The sequence below is a fragment of the Lepidochelys olivacea genome (genome assembly GCF_965140295.1).
Source record: "Lepidochelys olivacea isolate rLepOli2 genome assembly, chromosome: 9".
Taxonomy (NCBI): domain Eukaryota; kingdom Metazoa; phylum Chordata; order Testudines; family Cheloniidae; genus Lepidochelys; species Lepidochelys olivacea.
Window position 1 is genome coordinate 80,679,447 of NC_140419.1, and position 24,199 is coordinate 80,703,645.

Consider the following 24,199-nt stretch of genomic DNA (forward strand, 5'->3'; position numbering starts at 1 on the left):
TCATAACTTCAGATATAGAAATTGTACATGCATATAAATGGGATACTCATACTTAGCAAATCATAACTTTTCTATTGACACCTTATATGACATACTTTGTCTAAGACAGGGGTAGGCAACGTGCAGCACGCGAGCTGATTTTCAGTGGCACTCACCCTTCCCGGATCCCGGCCACAGGTCCGGGGGGCTCTGCATTTTAATTTAATTTTAAATGAAGTTTCTTAAACATTTTAAAAACCTTATTTACTTTACATACAACAATAGTTTAGTTATAAATTATGGACTTATATAAAGAGACCTTCTAAAAACATTAAAATGTATTACTGGCATGCAAGCGGGAGGGATAGCTCAGTGGTTTGAGCATTGGCCTGCTAAACCCAGGGTTGTGAGTTCAATCCTTGAGGGGGCCATTTGGGATCTGGGGCAAAAATTGGGGATTGGTCCTGCTTTGAGCAAGGGGTTGGACTAGATGACCTCCTGAGGTCCCTTCCAACCCTGATATTCTATGATTCTATAAAACCTTAAATTAGAGTGAATAAATAAAGACTCGGCACACCACTTCTGAAAGGCTGCTGACCCCTGGTCTAAGTTTTGTTGCAATTTTATAACAGTGGTAGCAACAATGATATACCTGGTCATATTTTAATCATATGTCACACCCGCTGTGGCCTGAGGCATACAGGGTTCCCAGACCTGGCTGCAATATAGAGAATGCTCCTCCCTCATACAGAAGGGCGTTACGAATAGACATGAGGCCAGGATGACAGGCATGAGGCATACCTCTTAAACTTTCAGGTACCTAACCCCAAGAAACACAGGTCTTTAGATCTGAAAACACCAAAGCCCTTTTAAACTAACTATTTTAATAAAAGCTATTTATTAAACCTACACCTAAACCTATAACAAACAAACAAACAAAAACAAAAGGGGAATTAAAACTGGGAGTAAAATAGAGTGTTTGTTCAAAGACAAAGCTCCAAGATGAAGGTCTGAAGTTCCTTCAGCTACCAGTAATTCAGACAGAAATGAACTGAAGCGTCTGGGGAGCCACGCTTCCTTGCTTCTTTGGGCACTGAACATTTGATGTTGTGAGGAGTCGTTCACACACTCCACAGCAGACCAGCTTGCTACACGGGTCTATGCTCAAGACACTGAGGGCACTTTCCCTGTGAGTGAGAATAAACAGAGGCCCTTGAAAGAGATATGTTTTTGGATGTTTCTTAGATGTGGAGAGGGATAGGGTGAAACAGATATCAAAGTGGAAGAGTTACACACACTGGAGCTATGACAACAGAAATGGATCACATGCCAATCCTTAGGCACGATGACAGAACACCTAGAAAGCAGGTGATGTAAAGGTGCACAAGTAAACAGCAGTGCAAGCTTCCCCATACTGTCCCATCAATGCAAGTCAACCAGACCTGGAGGTATCTCTATAACAGTGGCTCCAAAACTTGTTCCGCCGCTTGTGCAGGGAAAGCCCCTGGCGGGCCAGGCCAGTTTGTTTACTTGCCGCGTCTGCAGGTTTGGCTGATCGCGGCTCCCGCTGGCAGCGGTTCGCTGCTCCAAGCCAACTGGAGCTGCTGGAAGTGGTGCGGGCCAAGGGACATACTGGCTGCCGCTTCCAGCAGCTCCCATTGGCCTGGAGCAACGAACTGCAGATGCGGCAGGTAAACAAACGGGCCCAGCCCGCCAGGGGCTTTCCAGGCACAAGCCGCAGAACAAGTTTGGGAACCACTGCTCTATAATAAAGAGGAAAACTTAGATTTCAGGACCATGTTTTAACTTTATATTTTAATTTTTAGACTGATCGAGTTAGTTTTAAACAGCATAATGCTGCAGAAGACTTCACTGGGTTGCCCACAGAGCTAGCTTTAGCATTTGTTTTATTCAGCAGTAATGCAAGGAACCTATAGGCCTGTATCCTCTAAGACACTAGCTTTAGCAGTTAGCATAAGCTCTTGAGGCCTATGAACTCTGGCAAGATAAATGGCCTAATGGTCACCCCTAAATTTTGGGAAACTGGGAATAGTGTTTAAGGAGGAATTTTGTCAATTATGACACCGGCCAACCACAGGAACACAAACTAACACCAGCTTTTGGATATTTTAGGATGGGAACATCTGCAGATGTCTGACCACAAGAGTGCCATGACAAACAATTGATGTATAGTATATTAATGATCTCAACTTCTTATAATCTATAGAATGGCACCCTCATTAGTAGGATGAGGAAATACAAATAAGGAAAAGGGGAGAAACTCCTCCTGAATATGCATTAGACATAGTGGCATCAGCGTAACATATTATAAAAATTGTATCCCAGCCTGTGGGCAGGAGAGAGATGTAGCTCTGGGAGGTCCCAGGATGATGGCCAGTGACAATGAGGAAGATGGTGCTGATTGTGGAAGATAATGACTAACATTTTAGGTTGTTCTGCAAGGCATGGTGTGGAGTATATGGATGTTCAGATGTACATTTTGTATTATCTCTATCTACCATGCTGGATTAGTGTTAGAGACTTTGCTAAATGTATTAACAAACTATTGTAAACATACAAGGGTTCCTAAAGTGTGAGTGTTGCAACTGTGCACATGAGGGTTCCCAACTAAACAGTAATTTGACTAATACCTGGCCTGATCATGGAATAAGAACCTGTCAAACCTCAGAGTAATAACTGGGCATTCTTAAGTAATCAATACAGTATAATTAATATACGATTCATAGATCAGGCTACAATTCCAAAGCTTTATATTTGGTAGTTTCATTTAGGGAACTGTCCCCTTAAATCCTCCCACAGTCTGGCCCTCTATTGCTTTTACCTGTCCTTACAGGCAAAGATATCTGGATACAGTGCTTTCCGGAGGCCATTGTCACCAGTAGTAAGCCAGACAGAAGCAGTTGCTTGAGCATAATGAATAGTCTGCATCCTCTCCACAGCAGTCCCAGCTCCCTCTGACTTGAGGAGTGTGGGACTAAGTTCAGGACACCTATATACTGCCACCAGTTTTCACGTTAACTTTATTGAAATATTTTATCATTACACATATAACCTGTGTTTTCAGTCTCATTACACTAAACTTTATATATCTGCACTTTGAGGGTCTGATGCAAAACTCAATGAAGTCAATGAAAAGACACCAATGACCCCAATAGCCTCTGGATCAGGCCTTAACTGTAAAAACAATTAGTGTTAATGAAAAGAGGACTACAATTGCAACAGCAATATGCTTATGGCACTGAAGACACAACCTACCTAAAGTAATCAAATTTCCTGTGAATCACTGAAACTCATTTATCTTAATATTTTGTAGAATACTGTATAGTTTCAGGTGAGTATATAAAAGCATTTAATCCAAGGCTAAAAATTAAATTAAATAAATGGATCAAAAAATTCAAGGAACTGGCTTTTCCCATTTCAGTCAGATAAAAAATAAACAATAAATAACATTAATCGTTATCCAGGTTATTTTATCTAATATTTTTAATGAAGATTTTGACAACTCAATGTTCAAAAGTCTTATATCTTTGTTAGTCTATGTTCCCCAATATTAAAGCACACTGGAGTTTAAAGCCAGGCATTGATAGTTATAAGTTAAAACATCTTAATTATAAAACAAATATTGATACTAAACTCAGTAGTATTGATGACTCTCAGCAGGAAAGAATGTGTGGGAAATTCTTTGGCTCTATGTACAGACAAATTTAAGAAAAAATTATCTGAACAGAATTAGGAATCTTTTTTGTCCTAAAACTAAAACAGTTTTTTTTTTTAAAAAAAAAGAGAGAAAAAGGAAAGCTACCACTGTACAGCTGTCTATTTAGCAGGTAACATATTATGATATCACTCCTTTTAACCACAAACAGGAACATGCTCTTTGAAATTTACCTTTTGGCACCTTAATTTAAAGGATATGTATAAGCTTTATGTAAAATCTATCCAAATGACTTTATTACAGAGAAAATAAGTAGTATGACTCAGACAAAGAGAATGAATTTTTATTTGGGTTAAATGTCACAACAGGCAGCCTGACTGAAGTTAATAACATCTTATATAAATAAGTGAAATTTGTATTTTAAAATTTTTAAATAGCATAAAATTAGGTAAAATCAAATAGGTAAAATTAAAAATGGAACTATTTTTTTAAATGTAGGTTTTCCTTTCCTTTATTTCCCCAATAAACTGGGAATTTATTAGGTGTTTCTATAATTTTTAAAATGTCTCTTGTGAATTAAACATTTACCTCATATATATATATTTTGGCCAGCAACAGCATACATAAAAAATATGTATAACCTTAACATACTTGCCAATTATTTCTTTAAAGTTTGTACTTTAATGTTTTCTTATCACAACATTTCACTCATTATGTAATAAACTTCCTAAAAAAAAAATTTCATTGCGCTATCAAGAATACATGAACTGAATATATTTGAAGGTGTAAGCAGTGATTGTCCATACCAAGAATCAGTCCTTTTCCCATTAAAGTCCGTGTGTAAAATCCCATTTATTTCCCATAGGAGAATAAAAATAAGCCCATCTTTTTTCTCCAGCAGCCTGTTTCTACCCACAGTATCTTCATCAGTCCTCTGGACAGAAAAGGTGGTCTTCTAATTCAGGCAGTAGACCAAGAATCAGGAGATCTGGGCTCTATAATAAAGCTCATAAAGAAATAAATAAATCACCTCCTGTTCCAAAGAAGGCTGTTTTCCAGATGCATCATGATCAACAACCAAGGAGGACTTCCTATTATATAGCAGCCTCTCTCCCCAGCATTCAGAGATTCCAAAAGGAGCCAGCCTTTTTTGGCTGAAAGTAAAGAACATAAAAATGGCCATATTAGGTCAGACCAAAGGTCCAGTATAGCCTAGTATCCTGTCTTCCAACAGTGGCCAGTGTTGCCAGATGCTTCAGAAGGAATGAACAAAATTAAGTGATCCTTCCCCCTGTCATCCAGTCCCAGCTTCTGGCAGTTCCAGGCTTCCAAACATCGGGAGTATGGGGTCGTGTCCCTGATCATGTTGGCTAACAGCTACTGAGGGACCTATCCACCATGAACTTGTCTAATTTTTTTCTGAACCCAGTTATACTTTTAAGTAAGTGGCACCTGCACATAGGAGATTGAGTTGTCTACTGTTAATGCAAAAAACAGCAACAAAAAAAACCACACTTGGTTAATGCAATGTTGATTTTGCACATTTAAAAAAGAAAATCACAAGTTAGGGAATGTTCCAACAACAAAAATATCATCAACTTGATCACAAGCACAACCTGTATCTTTTAGGATATAAATTTAGACTAAAAAACAGTAATATATTAAAGCTATTAATTTAATCATAAATACAGGAACATAAAATATTTCATATGTGCAACTCAGCCGAGTTACTGTTGTTGTTGAAACCTTAACTTTTGCATTTTCTGGATGTTTGAGATTTTTGTGCTATTTTAATGCAATATTAACTTTTGTTTGTTTTTTAGAAGTGGTAGGAAGAAGGCTATATTTAATTTCCGTAGCAGGTAGAGGGCAGTTTGTTTTTAACCAAAAAATATTAACTACAATTAATTTCCAGGAGTTGATTTGTCCTCATAAGACACTGACATTTACAACACACCGAGAAAGTGGCGAGTTCTCACCTAAAAAGTTGCTGGCTGGAGACAGTTTTCTGGGTAACTGGGTTAAATGGAGAGTGCATTCATTTAAATGGAGACAGTATCTTCGCAACAGAAAGAAAAAAAAATATTTTAAACTAAAAATTTGGATATTCAAGAATGTGCAGAATACAGTGGAAGAGATACTAAGATCATATGTTATGCAACTTTTTTTGGCCCTCGGAATTATCCTATCCCACCTCTTAGGACAGTTTTTCATTTATTTGTAGAATTTTGCTTGCAGGCTTTCATCAATTTTGTCACACTGAACTTCAATATTTTATACTAATATTTTAACAATAACAGGAACACATTATAGATTATATATCTTGTGGTAAACCCAGGACAAACCCGGGGGGGGGGGGGAGGGGGCGGGGTAGTAATTAGTCCCAAGGTGTTAAAAGGCCCCTCCCTATCCACTGAGGAGAGATAACCACAGGGCAATAAGGTTCAGCTGGAAAAGGGTTTGCCAGGGAACCAAATTAGGTTCCGCTGACTCCAACTACTTGAGACCTTTTTAAACCCTCCCTTGTGTGGAAGGAGACGGGGAGTGAGAGGAGCAGGGAAATTGCCAGTAGGCTGTTTGCAGCAAGACACCAAACCTTCCCAGTCTGGAGGCTGCACTCCCTCCCCAGAAGGGAAGGAAAACAAGCACAAGGGACTGACTGAGGAGAGGAGGAGCAGGACCCTGTGCCACCTATAAGGATTTGCCCCAAACCTGAGTCTCCTAAGGCTAAAAAGGACCGAGCCTGCAGAGGCGAACAAGGTATTTTGTCACAATGTCTACACCACAAAACATATATGTTTTATCTCTAACTGTGAGCTGGTTGCTTTTTGGGGGTGAAGGATCAGGTAACCTCAAGCCATGCTGTATTTCCCAAAACAAACAGTTTGTTAACTTAAAGTCAAAGTTGTTCAAGTGCAGTTTCTTACAATGCCAAACAGTTCTCAAGACTGGCTGTGTCCTCTGTCTAACTTTCAGGGAATCTGCCCTACAGTTATTCTTAGTGAACAGTTACAGAACATGCAGTTTTGAAAATACAATGCTATCAACTTTTGTAATTAGCAATTATTAGTCATAAAAAAAGTTAAACACCAAGTCATTAAAATACTTTTAGGATGTCACCTTTGAAAGTGTCTGCTCAGAGTATTTCAATACATTTGTATGTCCACATTAAACTAACTTTCATATATGACAAATCCTAAATATATGTAACATTCAAAGAATAGAAGGATGTGGAAATGGAAGGCTAACATCCAAATAAAATCAACAATCAAAACTAAAAAATTATTCTGCTTCTAGCACAAATTGTTTGATAGTAATTTTACCGATAACATGTTTCCCAATAAGTGTACTATACCTGACCAATCCTATTAAAAGTTCTCTGGAGGAAAAAAAATTATTCTGAATACATTTAGCTGCTGTTGATCTTGCTAATTAAAAATCATACCAGCTCCTGATTCCCCATGCTAGAAGAGTAGATTGGGGTGGCCAACCTGTGGCTCTGGAGCCACATGCAGCTCTTCTGAAGACAATATGCGGCTCCTGCTAGGAGCCAATTCTGGAGGGGAAATTGCTCAGCACCCACCAGCAGACCCCATCCCCCGTGCCTCCTGCCCACTGCAATCACCTGTTTTGTGGCATCAGGAGGCTCTGGGGGGGAAGGGTGGAGGAGTGGGCACAGAATACACCCTGAGCTTACAGATCCTGGATGGGTTCTAGACTTGGCATTTCTTGTAAACATGCTGCTGCATTTGGATAAACTAAACATGGACTTAAACAAGGAAAATTCTGGCTGCTGTCTGATCTATTGCAAGGCGTATTTGCGTTCACAAACAAACTGCAGTTGTTTCACAGACAAATGCTTGAGGGAGAGCTGACACACTTTCCCTCAATATCACAACTTCAAGCCAGATCAAACGCCTAAAACGGAGCACTACTAGGTATGTGAGATCTTAAGGACCGTTTTAAGGAAAGATTCCAAGATTTGCAGCAGAAAAGACTTCAAATCAGATTTCTGATTGACCCTTTTAGTTCTGAAGCAGATTGTCTGAAGCCCCCTTTAGTCACTAATGAAACAACATCCCAGATGGAAATAACAGAACTTTTGGAAGATGACAGATTGAAATCTGTTCAGAAGACAGAGGGCACCCTTACTTTCTGGAAATCTGTACTAAAGGATAAATACCCCAACATCAGAGGTGCAGCCCTAAAATTAACCTCAATGTTTGCCTTGACCTATCTTTGTGAGTCTGTTTTCTCGACACTCAAACATGAAATCCAAGCACCGATGTGTTCTGACAGACAGCCACTTAAGAGAACTGCTGAGTGTGAGCACAACTGCACACAAACCAAACTTCAATTGTTGAAAGCAAAGATTGCCAGAAGTCCCACTAAGTAAAAGATTATTATTGTTAACTAGACATTATAACTGTATAATAAATATACTTTATCAACTTACATAATGATTATGTCTGCACGCACTACATATATTGGTAAATTCTGGCTCCTTCTCAGGCTCAGGTTGGCCTCCCCTGGAGTAGATGTTCTAAACAAGAGTCCAGAAATGTGCATTTCTACTTCATTCACCCATACACATGCTCATATCACCAGCATTCCCTAGAAATGCACTAAGTCAAATGGTATTTGTAACAGAAGTGTTAAAAAGGCAGATCAAAAAATCTAGTCCCTTGATAATTAGAGCCTTATAATGACAGCATTTTCATTCAGTTTAATGGATTTTTTTAAACAGTAATGTGATGTCAGTCTCAACACATTAACCTGAAGTTTCAACACTGTCATTTTGATGAATTCAGAAACTTTATCTTTATACAAACCAGAGCAAAGGCCTATTCTTTCAGTCCTTAATGAAGCAAAACTACCACAATGTCAAGAAAGGTGTCCTACATTTTTTACACTGAATCACTTTGCTGAAATAAAAAAAAATAAACCCCCAAAAACACTACACTAGCTCACTGTAAAATAAATTTCTAGCAGATACAAAAATAATCTTTTTCCTGTAACTTTTCACCAGCTCATCCTCTGTCCAGCAGATAACCTGTATAATCTTTGGTACTATCTCTTAACGGAAAAAAAAAGTGATGAAAACAAACATACTAGCAGAAAGTGTTTATTTAAAGAAAAGTCACCACAGCACAAGTAATTTGGATACCGATTAACCCTTTTGCAGAACACTACAGCTCTCACAAGAGTCCATCACAGATATCTCCTTTACAATGCTGTCAAAATCCAACCTTTGTCCAAATGACGAACACACTGGTAATTTGCCAGGACACAAAAGTCATAAAATTTGTGTAAAATGGGGAAGATTATAGCAGTCTTTAAAGAAACTGCAATTTCCCCATTTTCTAAAGTGTATTCCTGAAGCATGTACTCAGTTCAACTTGCAAAGGTACTACTAATGTGCCTTGCTTCTACCTCCACCCATTTATTTTAAATAAAAGGAATAAGTCTGAATCCTATTTATAAAATGTTTACATTTAATGTACAGGTAAACTGTGGAAAAATAACAGGAATTCTCTCTCCATGGGCAAAATGTTTATTAACCACACTGCTCTTCAGAATACTGTTTCATATTAAACAACGGCCTGTGGTTTGTAATTTTTTTTTATTTAAAGAAGTTAAGAAGCTTTCCCCCTTGGGAATCAATTTGATGTAGTATTTAAAAAAAAGAAAAAGAAAAAACAATTTTCCATTTTTCTGTCTCTGCCTCATCTTTTCTCTCAACCACCTCCACAGCAGAACAATAAGAATGTGACTTAGCACAACAGTTTTATAGAGGCAATGAGTGTGACAGTGAGTCAGTTGCTCTTAAAGGAATTATTAAAAATGTACTATATCAACATTTAAGAGAACAATTTTCCTCAAATGGATTATTTTTAGGATTATGCATCCTTAAACTGGTTGTATCAGAAACAGAAGCATACCAATTAAACACAAACTATAAACACTTAAAAATACTGTTTCAAATGTTAGGTATTTATAAGTTGCAAGCTAAAAATACTTTCTTTAGAAATCCAATCTCGAAGGAATTGCTTGAAACATATTACTGGGAAAAATATCTAGCCAGAATTATACGCTAAAAATGAATTTTCAGACCTTGAAAAATCAACCAATTCGTCTCCAGTCAAAAGGTTTATCCTACTCACTACCAGTGCTGTAAATTTACACAGAATTTGGAGGAGGCTGACGTATTATTATTATTATTGAGGGTAAAATTAAAATAGAGAAAGAGAGAGAAGAGTTTCAGTATTAATAGACAAGGGACATGGAATGAAATACTACGCATCTTTTAGAGCAGTGGTTCTTAACCTGGGGGTGCGAGATGCCCTTTCTGGGGGTGCGAGACATGCCAGATTCTTTTAGAAAGTAAATAATCAAAAACACAAACTAAGCACAGGCATGTAAAAACAACCTCTTTGTTTCATCAAACCTATATATTTATTAACATTATACATTTTGTAACAATTACTGTAAAATACAAACTAAAAATATATCTCTGTTTAAACAACTGACTGACTTCAACAATTTTTGATAAGGGTTGTGAGAACATATTTTGAGAATCCAAGGGGTGCAGGCTATTGTAAAGATTAAGAACCACTGTTTTAGTGGCAAATCCTGCACAGGGCACTCTTGCAGTCAAAAGACATTAAGCAGTTTAACTGTGCACTGACGGCAGGATCTGAGGAACCTGCACAATCCCTGCTGTAGCAGACTCCAGCTTTATGGAACACTGAAGATTGCTGTGATTAGGGGAGCATGGTGGCCAGTTATCAGTCACAACATCATGAGGGCAGGGAGAAGGAGGATAGAGACAAATATGCATGCAAGAGCATAGAGATTACCAAAAGATCAGCTTAAGAGAGGCTCTCTTTTTTTTCACAGAGCAATGTATAGAGGTGAGGTGGATTCCTTCTTTTCCCCAAACTCTGCAGGAATTCTTAGTCAAACAGCTCTACTTCCTTACCAAATCTTAAATCAAAACCCCAGCAGTCTCCTTTGACTCACGCCTATCCAGTTTAATATCAGCCTATATTTCTGACATCTCTTTATGGATTTCCAGTTCTCATCTTAAACCAGAGGTGGGCAAACTATGGCCTGCAGGTCACATCCAGCCTCTGGGACCTTCCTGGCCCGGGAGGCTCACCCCTGGCCCCTCCCCTGCTGTTCGCCCTCCGCCGCAGCCTCCGCTCACTGCGCCACCAGTACAATGCTCTGGGCGGCGGGGCTGCAAGCTCCTGGGGCAGCGCAGCTGCAAGAGCCTGGGCTGACCCAGTGCTCTGTGCTGCGCAATGGCGTGGCTGTAGCACCGCCAGCCACCGGTGCTCCAGGCAGCTTGGTAAGGGAGCGGGGGGGTTGGATAGAGGGTAGGGGAGTTCAAGGGGGTGATCAGGGGCTGGGGGTATGGATAGGGGTCGGGGTGGTCAGAGGGCGGGAAACGGGGGGGGGGGGTTGAATGGGGGCAGTCAGGAAGGGGGGGGTTGGATGGGGTGGCGGGGGAGCAGTCAGGGGCGGTCAGGGGACAGGGAGAAGAAGTGGTTGGATGGGACTGGGGTTCTGGGGGGGCAATCAGGAATGAGAGGAGGGGTTGGATGGGGCGGTGGGGGGCAGTCAGGAGTGGGAGGTCCGGTGGCGGTCAGGGGACAGGGAGCGGTGGATGGGCCAGGAGTCTTGGGGGAGCCGTCAGGGAACAGGGGGGGTTGGATGGGGTAGGAGTCCCGAGGGGCCATCAGAGGGGGGTCGGATAGGGGTTGGGGGCCAGGCCACACCTGGCTGTTTGGGGAGGCACAGCCTTCCCTAACCAGCCCTCCATACAATTTTGGAAACCCGACGTGGCCCTCAGGCCAAAAAGTTTGCCCGCCCCTGTCTTAAACATAACTTGGCTAAACACTGAGCTCTTGATCTTTCCCCCTGAACTCTAACTCTATCACCATGGACACCACCATCCTCCCAGTCAGGCCCATAACTTGGGAGTCATCACTGGACCCACATATTCAGGCTATTTCTAAATTCTGCTACTTTTTCTTACACAGTATCTCTAAAATCCAGCTTTCTAACACAGCCAAAACTATCATTTAAGCCAGGGGTGGCCAACCTGAGCCTGAGAAGGAGCCAGAGTTTACCAATGTACATTGCCAAAGAGCCACAGTAATACGTCAGCAGCTCCCCATGAGCTCCCCCAACCCCAGCTCCCAGCGCCTCCCACACACTGGCAGTCCCACTGATCAGCACCGCCCCCTCCCTCCCCACACCTCCGGATCAGGTGTTTCGTGGCATGCAAGAGGCTTGGAGCATGAGTGGGAGGAGCGAGGGCATGGCAGGCTCAGGGGAGGGGGCGGGAAGGGGTGGAGTGTGGGCACGGCCTGGGGCAGAGCCAGGGTTTGAGCAGTGAGCACCCCCTGGCACATTGGAAAGTTGGTGCCTATACAAGGAGCCACATATTAATGTCTGAAGAGCTGCATGTGGCTCTGGAGCCACAGGTTGGCCACCCCTGATCTAAGCCCTCAGCATTTCACGTCTTGTTGCAACCATCTCTTTTATAGCCTTGATTACAGCAATCTTGCTCTCCTTACGTTTATTCACAATGCTGTTGCTAAATCATTGTTGCTCACCACTCTGACCACAGCCACCCACTCCTTAAGTCTATTCATTGGCTCCCCGCTTCACCTCCACATCAAACACAAAATTGTTTTTACATTTAAAGGTCCTTCACAATTTAGCCTCTAACAAACTAATCTAGTAGTTACCTTGACCACTACTTTCATTACATCAATATTCCCACCTTTCACCTCTTCTATGATGCCTACAAAACCAAGCATGCTGATCATGTCTAGACAAACAAGAAACTGTGGCTATTCCTCTTTCCTTTTCCTACTCCCCTATAACCCATCATTATTAAAAAGAAAAATCCTACAATTTATATAACCAACAAAGCTGAGCCAATTCTTTACCATATCATTTACCTGTATGTTGTATCCCCATTCCCTACTTTCATGTATCAGTCTTTTGACTGTAAGCCCTTGAGGGCAAGAAATTGTCTTTTTTTCTATGTTTGTATGGTGCCCAATGCAAAGGAACCCCAATCCTGACTGCACATTTGGGCACTATGATAATTTAATAATAACTCTCCAGTGCAGAACCCAGATGCTCAGGCAAAATTCCAGGACAAGGATTTGGCTCTCAGGCAGTTCACATTTCAGATTCTGAAGACTCAGGAAAACTACTAGAGGTGCTGGGAAACTAGAATTAATGATTCATGGGAAATTCCAAAATTAGAAGAAAACTGAACTGGAACAGAAAATTAAATTTTGAAATTTTCTGCAGAATGGGAATTCCAAAATTTTGTTTAGATACTTCATGTCCAGCAATCTGTACCTCTTTACTCCAGGGAACCTGAAGGCAAATCAGATGTCTGACTCTGACCTGGAATTTAGATAGAGTTTGCAAGATGAAACCAAAATCAATAGCTTAAAAGCAGTGGTGGGCTACCTGCGGTCCGTCGGGGTAATGAGCTGACAGGCCGCCAGACCGTTTGTTTACATTTGCACGGCCGCCCACAGCTCCCAGTGGCTGCAGTTCGCCATTCTGGCCAATGGGAGCTGCAGGAAGCAGCGTGGGCCTGGAAAGTTACTGAGAAACACTACTTGCAGTAGAACTCTCCTATCAAAAACTGGGGGCTCAATCTCAGGTACAGTGGAGGTAGGGGATTGACAGGGAGATGACTGTAGCCTTAGTTTATACTGGGGCTGAATTTCTGAAAATCAGGGAGCCACACAAGGACAGAGTTAATTGCCACCACTCAGTTGAGGTTTATCAAGGACCTTCGATCAGCTGAGAACTGGGTGTATTAGAGCTCTGTCATGACCACCCATTCCCCTTTTTCCCCTCTTCTGCTTCCTTTATACCAGGCAGTGGAGCTCTACTGAAGGAGGTGGTAGAGCTGATGCATGAGGCAAAAAATCACCTCTGACAACTTTGGACCAGCAGAAATACCCCCTTCTCAAGAGGAATTCTCCAGTGCAATCTCCACCTGCTTTAAGTTCACTTTATTGTGTTTTCAAAATGTATGTGATATAGACCAAATTGTTGCTTTATAGATTTCCTCATGTGACAGGTTCAACCTTTCTCCCAAAAAAGTTGTTGTCCGCTGCTTGACTGCATGGCAATGTAGCGGGATGGTTTGGTCAGTTTGGGCCTCCGATCCCAGTCTCTCTTTCAGTTCAGTATGTCCCAAGCCCTCTGGATGCGGTCCATGTTGGACAGGCTTCTTTGAAGGTAACCCCTTGTCCTGCCCTTCTTGGGGCCAGGCGCTAGGGGTGGGGTAGGGGGACCTGAGTCCTCCTGCTCCATTGTGTCCTGACAGTGTAATAACTTGGGGTGGCGTGGCTCAGTCCACCCACTCCCCCACTGATCCACACCACCCTGTTACAGATGGCAACAAAAGAGGTACAGTGTTGACAAAGTGCCTCAGGCCTCCAGTATTTTTACCACTCTGTCATCTATACCTGCTTTGAGCAGAGTAAGACAGCATAGTGGTAAAAACATCAGAGCCACCAGCATCTGTGGCAGGGCTGAACCATTGGTAGCAACAGTGGGAAACTTTAAGCAACAAAGCCTAGTATAGACACAGTCATACAGTCTTCCAGGATACACAGGACCCGATTTGCTAATGTCAAAAATAAGCACTAAGAAGTAGTTTAAAAAAACAAACAAAAAATACCCCCCCACCACAATTTCAGGCCATCCTAATACATAATGAAGAAGCAAAAAAGGCACAAGACCAATTTTTTCCACTAACAGATCACCCTTAAGCTATAACCCTTTGCTTGTGGAAAAATTTGTATATTGAGACTATTTTATCCTTAAAATTCACAATTTGATAGGTCCTATCACAAAATTTCTCTTAACCTTGTTCGTAAAATTAATCAGGACTGTATCATTTTCTAAGTACATTTTGTAAAAATTAGTGCTTAACTTTTTTCTTCCCCCTTAAAAAGAAATAAGACCAATTTGCATTAGGACAATTTCCACAGTGAATCTGGCAAGCATATCTACCATCAATTTCAAAGAGGATTTCAATTCCATAATAATTCTAGAGAATATTTTTTCCCAGCATAAAGAGAACCACTAATTAAACTGATTTCAATTCTTGCAGCATACCTAGACTCAAAGGACCTTTATATATCACTAAGAAAATGAAAAATAACTAACATTAAGACTTTAAACTGCACAATGAATGGGATCCACAATTGTTCCTGCATATCTTAGCCATTTTTAAAACCGGCATTCAGCTACCCAAAACTGAGCAATAACAGTTCTGTGACACCCTTAGATGTCTGGAGCTGCAAGTGTGCTACACTGACTGGCTCAGCATGTGTCTACCTTATGACTACCCATTATTCCCCATGAACGAAGAATTCCGAGTAAGGGCAGGATATAAGCTTGTGCTGATTAAGTCCCTGCCCTTTGTACACATCACCCTTCACTATTACTGATTGGATGGTTTACCGAGGTCCTCACATAGGCCTTGAAGGAGCACCGAGTAGATGGTCAAACTTAACTACCTAGATGTTAAAAGCAAATAGTTAACAGAGTCTAAAGGCAAAGTGCTGAAATATCCATCTGTACACAAGTAGTACGTAATTATATATTATGTACAGCAATTTTATATGCTAGCACTATATATGTGGATATAGGTGTGGAATTATTATACATGGATAGGTATAAAAATGGATGGTTCAAAATCTGTGTAGCTTCATCAGGCAATAGGAGTAAGGCTTGTACTGCATATGGTGCAGCATTATTACATATTGGTGAATTCTATACACTGGTATTAATATATTGTGTACAAATAACTGGTAGAATCACAAGAATATAGGGGAGTCGTGCCCAACCTTTTCCTGTCATGCCTTCCCTTACCAGGAATGGAATCTGTCTGCACAGCCAAGGCTTCCTCAGCACAGGAACTTGGGCTGAAGGTGGAGCTGGGGATCGAACTTGAGATTGGGGAGGAGCTGGGGCTAGAGGCAGAGCAGGCTTGGGGGCGGAGAGGGAATGAGGGCAGAGCTGCAGCTGGGGCCAGAGCTGGCCTGGGTGGGCGGGGCGGAGCTGGCCTCAGTGGGCGGGGGCAGAGTGACTCTGCAGCGGGGGGGGCGCAGCGGGGCTGGGTCGCACTCCCTCCCCACCGTCCGTTGGGGCTAGCCCAGTCCCTGCCATGTGCCCCCCCAAGAATGTTCCTCCATTCTCCACACTCCACACTCTGGGGACCACTGGCACAGGCTATAATTTCTACAGAGAGAGATACGTCCCTGAATGATTAATACATTTGAAAAACACTTTGGTTTAGAGCTGAAGTCACTTATCTAAAGCTCATTTTTACAATTTTAAATTGTAATTAAATTAAACAATTTAAAATTGTTCGACTACACCTAACTTTTAATAGGGAAAATTTTACATTTCTTACTAATAGAATGCAACTGGAAAACTGCCTGATTATTCCATGAAAATATAAAATATTTTTTTCAACTTCAGTTAAAGAGTCACGTTAAACACTAGGGAACAAAAAATAATCCAAAAAGCTATTCCTAAAAGCTAAATTGTCAGTCTTTTGTAGATGATCTGTTGAGGTCCCTTGCAATCCTACATTTCTATAACTCTAGGGTCAGCATGGCAGGCTATGGTCTCTGCACACAAGCAGCCTAGCTGCTCTCAATCGATCTTGCCATCCCTGCAACCCCACCAGTGGTATTAAAGGCCTTCTGATCTAAATTTATATATTTTCATATCCCTTTGACTACCTCTTTGCCCCACAAAAAATTAAAAGTGAATTTTGTCCCAAGACAATAACTCTCCCCTTGAGTGCTGGTATTTCCAAACTGCCAGCCAGATGAATACTTAGGACAGTGTTTGCCGAAGTATGAGATGACTTCTCCCACTCTCACTCTCCCCACCCCTCCTTCAGGGGACAGCAAGGGGCAGAGGGGCAACCAAAGGGACATGGGAGATATATGGACAAGTGAGCCAGTGAATATAGTGTATTTGGACTTTCAGAAAGCCTTTGATAAGGTCGCTCACCAAAGACTCTAAAGCAAAGTATGGTGTCATTGTGAGGAAAATCCTCTCATGAATCAGTAACTGGTTAAAAGACAGGAAACAAAGGATTGGATGATATAGTGTCAGTTTTCAGAAGGGTGAGAGGGAAGTAGTGGTGTCCCACAGGGGTCTGTACTGGGACCAGTGCTGTTCAACATATTCATAAATGATCTGGAAAAAGGGGCAAACAGTGAGGCAGCAAAATTTGCAAACAAAACTATATTGAATCATTTTATAAAGGCCAAAGCAGACTGCAAAGAGTTAAAAAGGCATCTCACTAAACTGGGTGACTGGGCAACAAAATGGCAGACGAAATTCAATGCACATTGGAAAACATATTCCCAGCTACGCATACAAAATGATGTGGTCTAAATTAGCTGTTGCCACTCAAGAAAAAGTTCTTGGAGTCATTGTGGATAGTTCTCTGGAAACATCCGCTCAATATACAGGAGTAGTAAAAAAAGTTAACAGAATGTTAGGAACCATTAGGAAAGGGGTAAATAGTAAGACAGAAAATATCATAATGCCTCTATATAAATCCATGGTACACCCACATCTTGAATACAGGGTGCAGTTCTGGTTGCCCCATCTCAAAAAAGATGTATTAGAATTGGAAAAGGTACAGAGAAGGGCAACAAAAATTATTAGGGGTATGGAACAGCTTCCATACGAGGAGAGATTAAGAAGACTGTGACTTTTCAGCTTGGAAAAGAGATGACGAAGAGGGGATGTGATAGAGGTCTATAAAATCTTGACTGGTGTGGAGAAAGTGAAGAAGGAAATTTATTTATTCCTTCATATAACACAAAAACAAGAGGTCACCCAATGAAATTAATAGGTAGCGGGTTTAAAACAAACAAAAGGAAGTACTTCTTCACACAATGCACCGTCAACTTGTGACACTCATTGCCAGGGGACATTGTGAAAGCCAAAACCATAGCACGGTTTAAAAAAAAAAACTAGATAAGTTTGTGGAGGATAGGCCGATCAATGGCTATTAGCCAGGATAGACAGGGATACGACACCATGCTCAGAGTGTCCGTAGCCTCTGTGTGCCAGAAGCTGGGAGTGGACAACAAGAAATGGATCATTCGATGATTGCCTGTTCTGTTCATTCTCTCTGAAGCACTTGGCATTGACCACTGTCAGAAGACAGGCTACTGGACTAGACAGACCATTGGTCTGACCCGGTATGGCCATTCTTATGTTTTTAAGACCTTTATCACCATATGGCCAGAAGACCTTTACCACCATATGGTGGGGCTGCAGGGATAGCATGATTGCACACAAGCAGTCTAGCTGCTCTCAGCCAGAGACAACAACCTGCCATGCTGACCTTAGAATCATAGAAATGTCTGACTGGAAGGGACCTTGATACATCATCTAGTCCAGTCCCCTACACTGAGGTAAGACTAAGTATTATCTAGACCATCCCCGACAGGTGTCTGTCTAATCTTAAAAACCTGCAATGATGGAGATTCCACAACCTCCCAAGGTAATTTGTTCCAGTGCTTAATCACCCTCACAATTAGGAAGTTTTTCCTAATGTCTAACCTAAATTTCCCTTGCTGAAATTTAAGCTCATTACTTCTTATACTATCCTCAGGACAATTTTTCACCCTCCTCTTTATAACAACCTTTTACGTACTTGAAGACTTATGTCCCTCAGTCTTCTCTTCTCCACACTAAATCCAATTTTTTCCAATCTTTCCTCATAGGACCATATTGTCTCACTGTTTATTGCCTAGTACTCCCAGTCAATCTGTCTATCTGGATTCCATCTGTTGTCTCTTGACTTATACTGCAATTGCAAGCTCTTTGAGGCAGGGACTATCTTTTTATTCTGTTTGTATTGTGCCTAGCGCAATGGGGTACTGGTCCATGACCAAAGCTCCTAAGTGCTACAATAAAACACAAATTGTAACTAATAATAATTTAATTTTCTTGAAGGGAGACCCAGCTTTCAAAAGTCTGTAAAGCCCTGGCTTTAAAACATCATATACTATGAAAATAAAAATTCATAGTAGGCCAAATACCAGTCTAGTATAACTCCATTCACTTCAATTATGCTACACTAGGAATTAATTTAGTGCACTATGCCTGCATTGGGGGTGTCTGAATGGCTCTGCTCAAGGGCCTCATTATTTCCCCCAATAAGACTCTTCAGGCTCCAGTACAATGAATAGTTTCTGAAAGTCATCACCTTCTAATGGCTGTTTGGAGACCTATACAAAATGACTTGATTGACTTATGGAATGTTTATTGCTTTAGCAGTTGGGCTGAATTGGTCTTATTCCAATTTCTAAGAACCAGATGTTTACATCACAAAAAACACTATTGCAATTGGCATTAATTGTCCCATTGGCTTTAACAAGAGTTATACATGTTTCCAGGGTAAGCACCTGTCTACTCTTGCTGGCAGTCTCAGAAGAGAAGCAGAGAATTAAATCATTCTGGAAAGCGAGACATCCCTCAGCTCACTTCCAGGTCATGATCTGAGGCCTGGTCTACACTGGGGGGGGCCGGCATAGCAGGGGAGCAAGCTAAGTCGGTCTAAGTTACGCAACTTCAGCTATGAAAATAGCATAGCTGAAGTTGACATACTTAGAGCTACTTACTGCGGAGTCTTCACTGCGGTAGGTCGACTGCTGACAGTCCCCCGTCGACTCCGCGTATGCTTTTACAAAAGTAATGTAATGATACCAAGTTTTTGAGAGAGTGAGAAATTGAGCTCCATAGAGCTATGTCTTCCTAGGTTTTATTGAGCACTGAACAGTCATATTTTGGCCTGTCAGCCTTGACAACATCTCTTTGATCAGCAACTGATTATCGAGGAAAATCAGTACTTTGAGCATTATCATGAGATACAGTATTGTAACTCAAACAAGCCATAGACTGAGATTTTTTTTCTTCAAGTATTTAGTTATACTGGAAAGAGAGAAAAATCATTTTTGAACATTAGGAAAAGTAATATCTTCTTGTTTTGTTGGAGGGGAAAGGCTGAGGAGACAAATCAAAATAGGTTTTCTTTTTGTTTTCTTTAATCTACCAAACTGAAAAAAAAAATGCAGATTTTCTATTAGTGCTTCTTCCAGCAGACTGCCCACAATTAATCCATCTTTCATTTTCTTTTCTCTTTGCTTTTCATTAATCCATCCTTTGCAAGCTCCTGTCTTCTCTTCTGTCAGCTATTATGATTTCTTTATTTTTAAAGGCCTGGTCCATACTTAAAACTTAGCTCAACATAGCTACAGTGCTCAGGGTTGTGAAAAATCTACACCCCTGAATGCCATACCTATGCCAACCTAACACCCAGTGTAGATGCAACTAAATCCACTGAAGAATGCTTTCATCAGCCTCACTACCTTTGCACAGGGAGGTAGTGTTCCCACAGTGACAGAAAAACCTCTTCCATTGCTGTAAGATGTGCCTCCACTATAAGGTTGTCAGCACAGCTACAGTGTCACAGATGCCGCTATAGTTCAGATAATATAGACATGACCAAAGAACCAAAGCAGCCATTGATAAAACTGGTCATATTCAAATGTCTTTATGATTTTCTTTTTGGTCATCTCAATCATTTAGCCTATTTTAAAAGCATCAGCCAAAAAAAATAGGGTAGGAGGGGGAGAAGAAGAAACAGCAAGATCAGCTGAGATCCAGCTACACAGGAATTACATTCTAAATTTGTACACAGTGACATGAAACTGATAAAAACACTTCAAAATTAATATTCCATGTTTGGGGCCTGTTTTTTAGTGACACACACCAAAATGAGATCTGAGACTTCTAACACAAACTCTTAACATAATTAGGAAAACAACTGCTTAAAAGGGATTTATTTTCTTGCTGATGTGGGGTTTACTCCTATTAAAGTTAATACCTTTATATCCAAGACTCTTGGTAAAGGGAGCCAGTATACACACTATAGTTCAGTTTTGTACCTCACTATACAGCTCAATGTGAGTCCAGAACAGACCCACAACAAGCAGTACAAGCCTAAAAATCCACGGTCACATGATAGCTCAATATGACTTGCTGCCACATAAACCAAGTCAAAAGCAGCATATGTAAGAAAACAAAATACCATGATGCCTATCTTTAAGGCTGAAACACAGTGAATTAATATACTGGCTAAAGTATTTGTTATATATTTGCTATCTAAAATCTCCATTTTAACTAAGATTGTCAGCTAATGAAGTTGCCTGTCTGTATTACTATAGAGGGTTGAGCATGCCATTTGCCTTCAGCACAAAACAGTGATATCTTTAGAAGACTGTGTACTACCTGGCCTTGCATTTTTATATAAACCTCTTTTATGTAAAAATATATATTTGCCCAATAGCATTGTGTTTGCTTTGTTAACTACAAGATCTGGTACTGGAATGGTTCCATTTTTGAAGGTGCTTGAAGGTAGATATAGCCAGCATATATCATAGTTAACAACAGCAGTCTGGATGGTCTAGCGAGGAAAAAGAGCCACAAATACAAAATGCCATGTCACATTTGCACTTTATTAGTCAGGCAAGCTCTGTGGAGTCAATGTCCCGAAGAAGAAAATCTGCCAGTGGGATTGGAAAAATATATGCTACCCCTACTAGATTTAGGGCTAGTTTCTAGAACAAAAACAAACGGGTTTCTAAAAATAAATACATACTTAAGCACCTCCATAACTGCATTTCAAAAGTGCTGACCCCTCTGCAGCTTTCATGGTCCAGCTCTGACTAACAGTGATGGCACTATTCATCACAGGGTCAGAAAGATACAACAACAGTTTACATTCTGTTCACATTCTGAAGGTTTTCTTGACAACCACAAACGTTGGATTTTATTTTTTCCCCAAAATGAAAGCTTAAATTCTGTAGACTTTGGCAACACTTGCTCAGGAAAGATTACTACTTGGTACAAGTGAGTACATTTTTCTAGTCCTGCTTCCAAATATGAACTTCTGCAGCACTATCTTTCTGAGTCCAGACAGCACCAGTGCCTCTGCTGTTGCTCAGGGCTTTTCTAAGCAGCAGCAGAGTAAAAGCCACAACACTAATTAATTTTGTTGCTACTTACTCTTGAGTAGAAGAAAAACTGACATATTATGTCAATTTCATTCTGCTGATGGCTGGGAAAGCTGAACAGCAACAGAAGCAGGCAATGGAGCAATTCACAGATAAGGAAAGACATCCCTCAAAGAAACAAAAAGAAAAAAGGATGCTGAGAAGGGCAAAGTAGCAGACACACCATAGACATTTTTCTCCTTTCCAGCAATCAGAGCAGAATTGAAGGGGGAGCTTCAAATATGAATCACATACTAGCCAGAGGCTAACTGGTACAAAATACTGAGCCTCTGAAGAGGTCTTCAATTTGAACTCCCAGTTCAAGGAAACCTATTCAGGCTAGCTCTCAGTGAGCTAGTGCACTAAAAATAGAACACAGCCACAGCAGTGTGAGCAGTGGCAGAGGCTATCACTTCAAGTATGTGCCTAGCACCTCTGATGGGCACATACTTTGGACAGCTAGCCCTTCCCACCACTCATACTATTGAAGCTATTCTATTTTTAGCATGCTAGCTTGATCAGAGCTAGCACAAGTACATCTCCTTGAGCTGGAAATCATACCCCCAGCTCAAAGGGTAGACACACCCTGAGAAGCAACTAGCCATAGCTTCCTAATGGAACTCAAGCTCTCTCCCCATTCGTAATAGTTGGGAGTAAGAGCTGAGTTTCTTACTAGTAATTTGGACCTGGATCTCACTGGCGCTAATACAAAAGATTTTGTAGGGATGTATCTCCTTTGATTAGCAAGTGAATCCTTCAAGCTGGACATGAAAAAAATCAATTAAATTAATTTAGGAAGCTTCCCAACAGATTTTTTTCCAAAAGTAGATAAACACTGACTCACTTTAGAAGACAAAGCAAACAGAGATCCAAAAGAGCAAATTAAAGGAGTCATTCAGAGTCATTCTACACTTCCTGTTATAGGAAGAGTATTCTGCAAAAAGATTACCTAACCTTTCCCATATTTGGGAATGACTCCAGCCTCTCCACTATCCCATTTTCCAGCCAAAAACAAGGCTCATTTTAAAGTTGGGTGCACTGATCACACCTTCAAAAGCACCTTTCACAGTGCTTAATTTGTTTCAGGGCTTGCAAGTGTTGAGCCCGGCACCTCTTGTCTTGGCAGTTCGTAGCCCTGGCTTCTCTGGGCTTGCTGCATCATTTATGAAGCCCCAGCACCTCTTTCATTACAAATTACACACTTATCTTTCCAGTACCATATCCTATACTCTGTCCATAATTTCTTTCCAGTTGAACAGTATACCATTTTAATACAGGATATTTGCTGCATAAAAACCAATTTTATAGCCACATTCATTTAAAAGACGAAATGTGTTGATTGTAAGAACATGGATCTGGAATATTGCATGGTCCCCGATATAAAGCATCAATGACATAAACAGCACCCATTTTTAAGACTGTTGTATTTCATATTTTTCCTCTACTCAGAACTTCCTGTTTACAACAGGTAGGGTGACCAAATGTCCCGATTTTATAGGGACAGTCCCGATTTTGGGGTCTTTTTCTTATATAGGCTATTACCCCCCACCCCCATCCCAATTTTTCACATTTGTTGTCTGATCATCCTAACAACTGGACATACGTGTCACTGAAGACAATTCCCAGATACTGAAACCAAACCAATACATCAGTAGATAGATACAAGCAAATATTCACTTGGCTCCAGAATTATTGCACAATTTACCAAATTAATACACAGTATGACCGTTCCATTGCACTTTATTGTATACTGACTAACTTGTGAAGGAAACTCACAGCAGTTAAATACAATATTCAACAGAACTAGCTGACAATTAGCAAAATGGACAATGTGCACCGTTAACTTCTTTTTAAATGAGAATTTAGTTTTAAACCATAAGATTAAAATAATAAATTAGCTCCTCCAATCTTTCTCAAGTTTTAATTGTAAAAAGTGACTTCATTATTAATCACAGTTAGTTTATATGAGGGACTAATGGAAGCTTAAATGGTGGTCAGCAGGTACCCCTTCAATGTCACATTATTATTTAATCACCTTCTTTTGTCAATGTGACAGTTTTCATTTCCCTGGAGCTGGGTCTCTAAATTGAGGACGGCTCTTAGGCAGGATTCAAATGCAACCCCCTTTCCACCAGTCATGCAAGGAAAGTGGGAGAGAATCACCCGACTTCCAGTCCTGTACCCACTTTACTGGGCCACTGCAATGACCCTGACACAGCAGCCGCTTTCGCCCAACAAGCGTTTTGCTTACAACACTTCGCACGGGGAGCGGGAGGGGGGGGGCAGGAACAGCACCAAGAGGGGTTACGGCCCATCCTGTCCAGGGGAATGACAACGCCCACGCCGTGCCCCACAGGGCTGCCCCCAACACAGCCGTGATGCCCAA

General features: G+C 41.0%; 1 protein-coding gene across 2 annotated transcripts in view; it reads right to left on the reverse strand.

Annotated features, from left to right (window-relative positions):
- Positions 1-24,199, reverse strand: part of ZC3H12B (zinc finger CCCH-type containing 12B) — a 95,880-nt gene that overhangs the window by 71,039 nt on the left and 642 nt on the right. Inside the window, exons 2-4 of one of the 2 annotated variants that reach the window (XM_084640125.1) lie at positions 21,827-21,942; positions 5,635-5,714; positions 4,686-4,809 (exon numbers count right to left, since the gene is read on the reverse strand). The exons of the other annotated variant lie outside the window; for it this stretch is intronic. The gene's annotated coding sequence lies outside the window, so the exon portion shown is untranslated. The remainder of the gene's footprint in view (positions 1-4,685; positions 4,810-5,634; positions 5,715-21,826; positions 21,943-24,199) is intronic. 2 annotated transcript variants of the gene reach the window in all.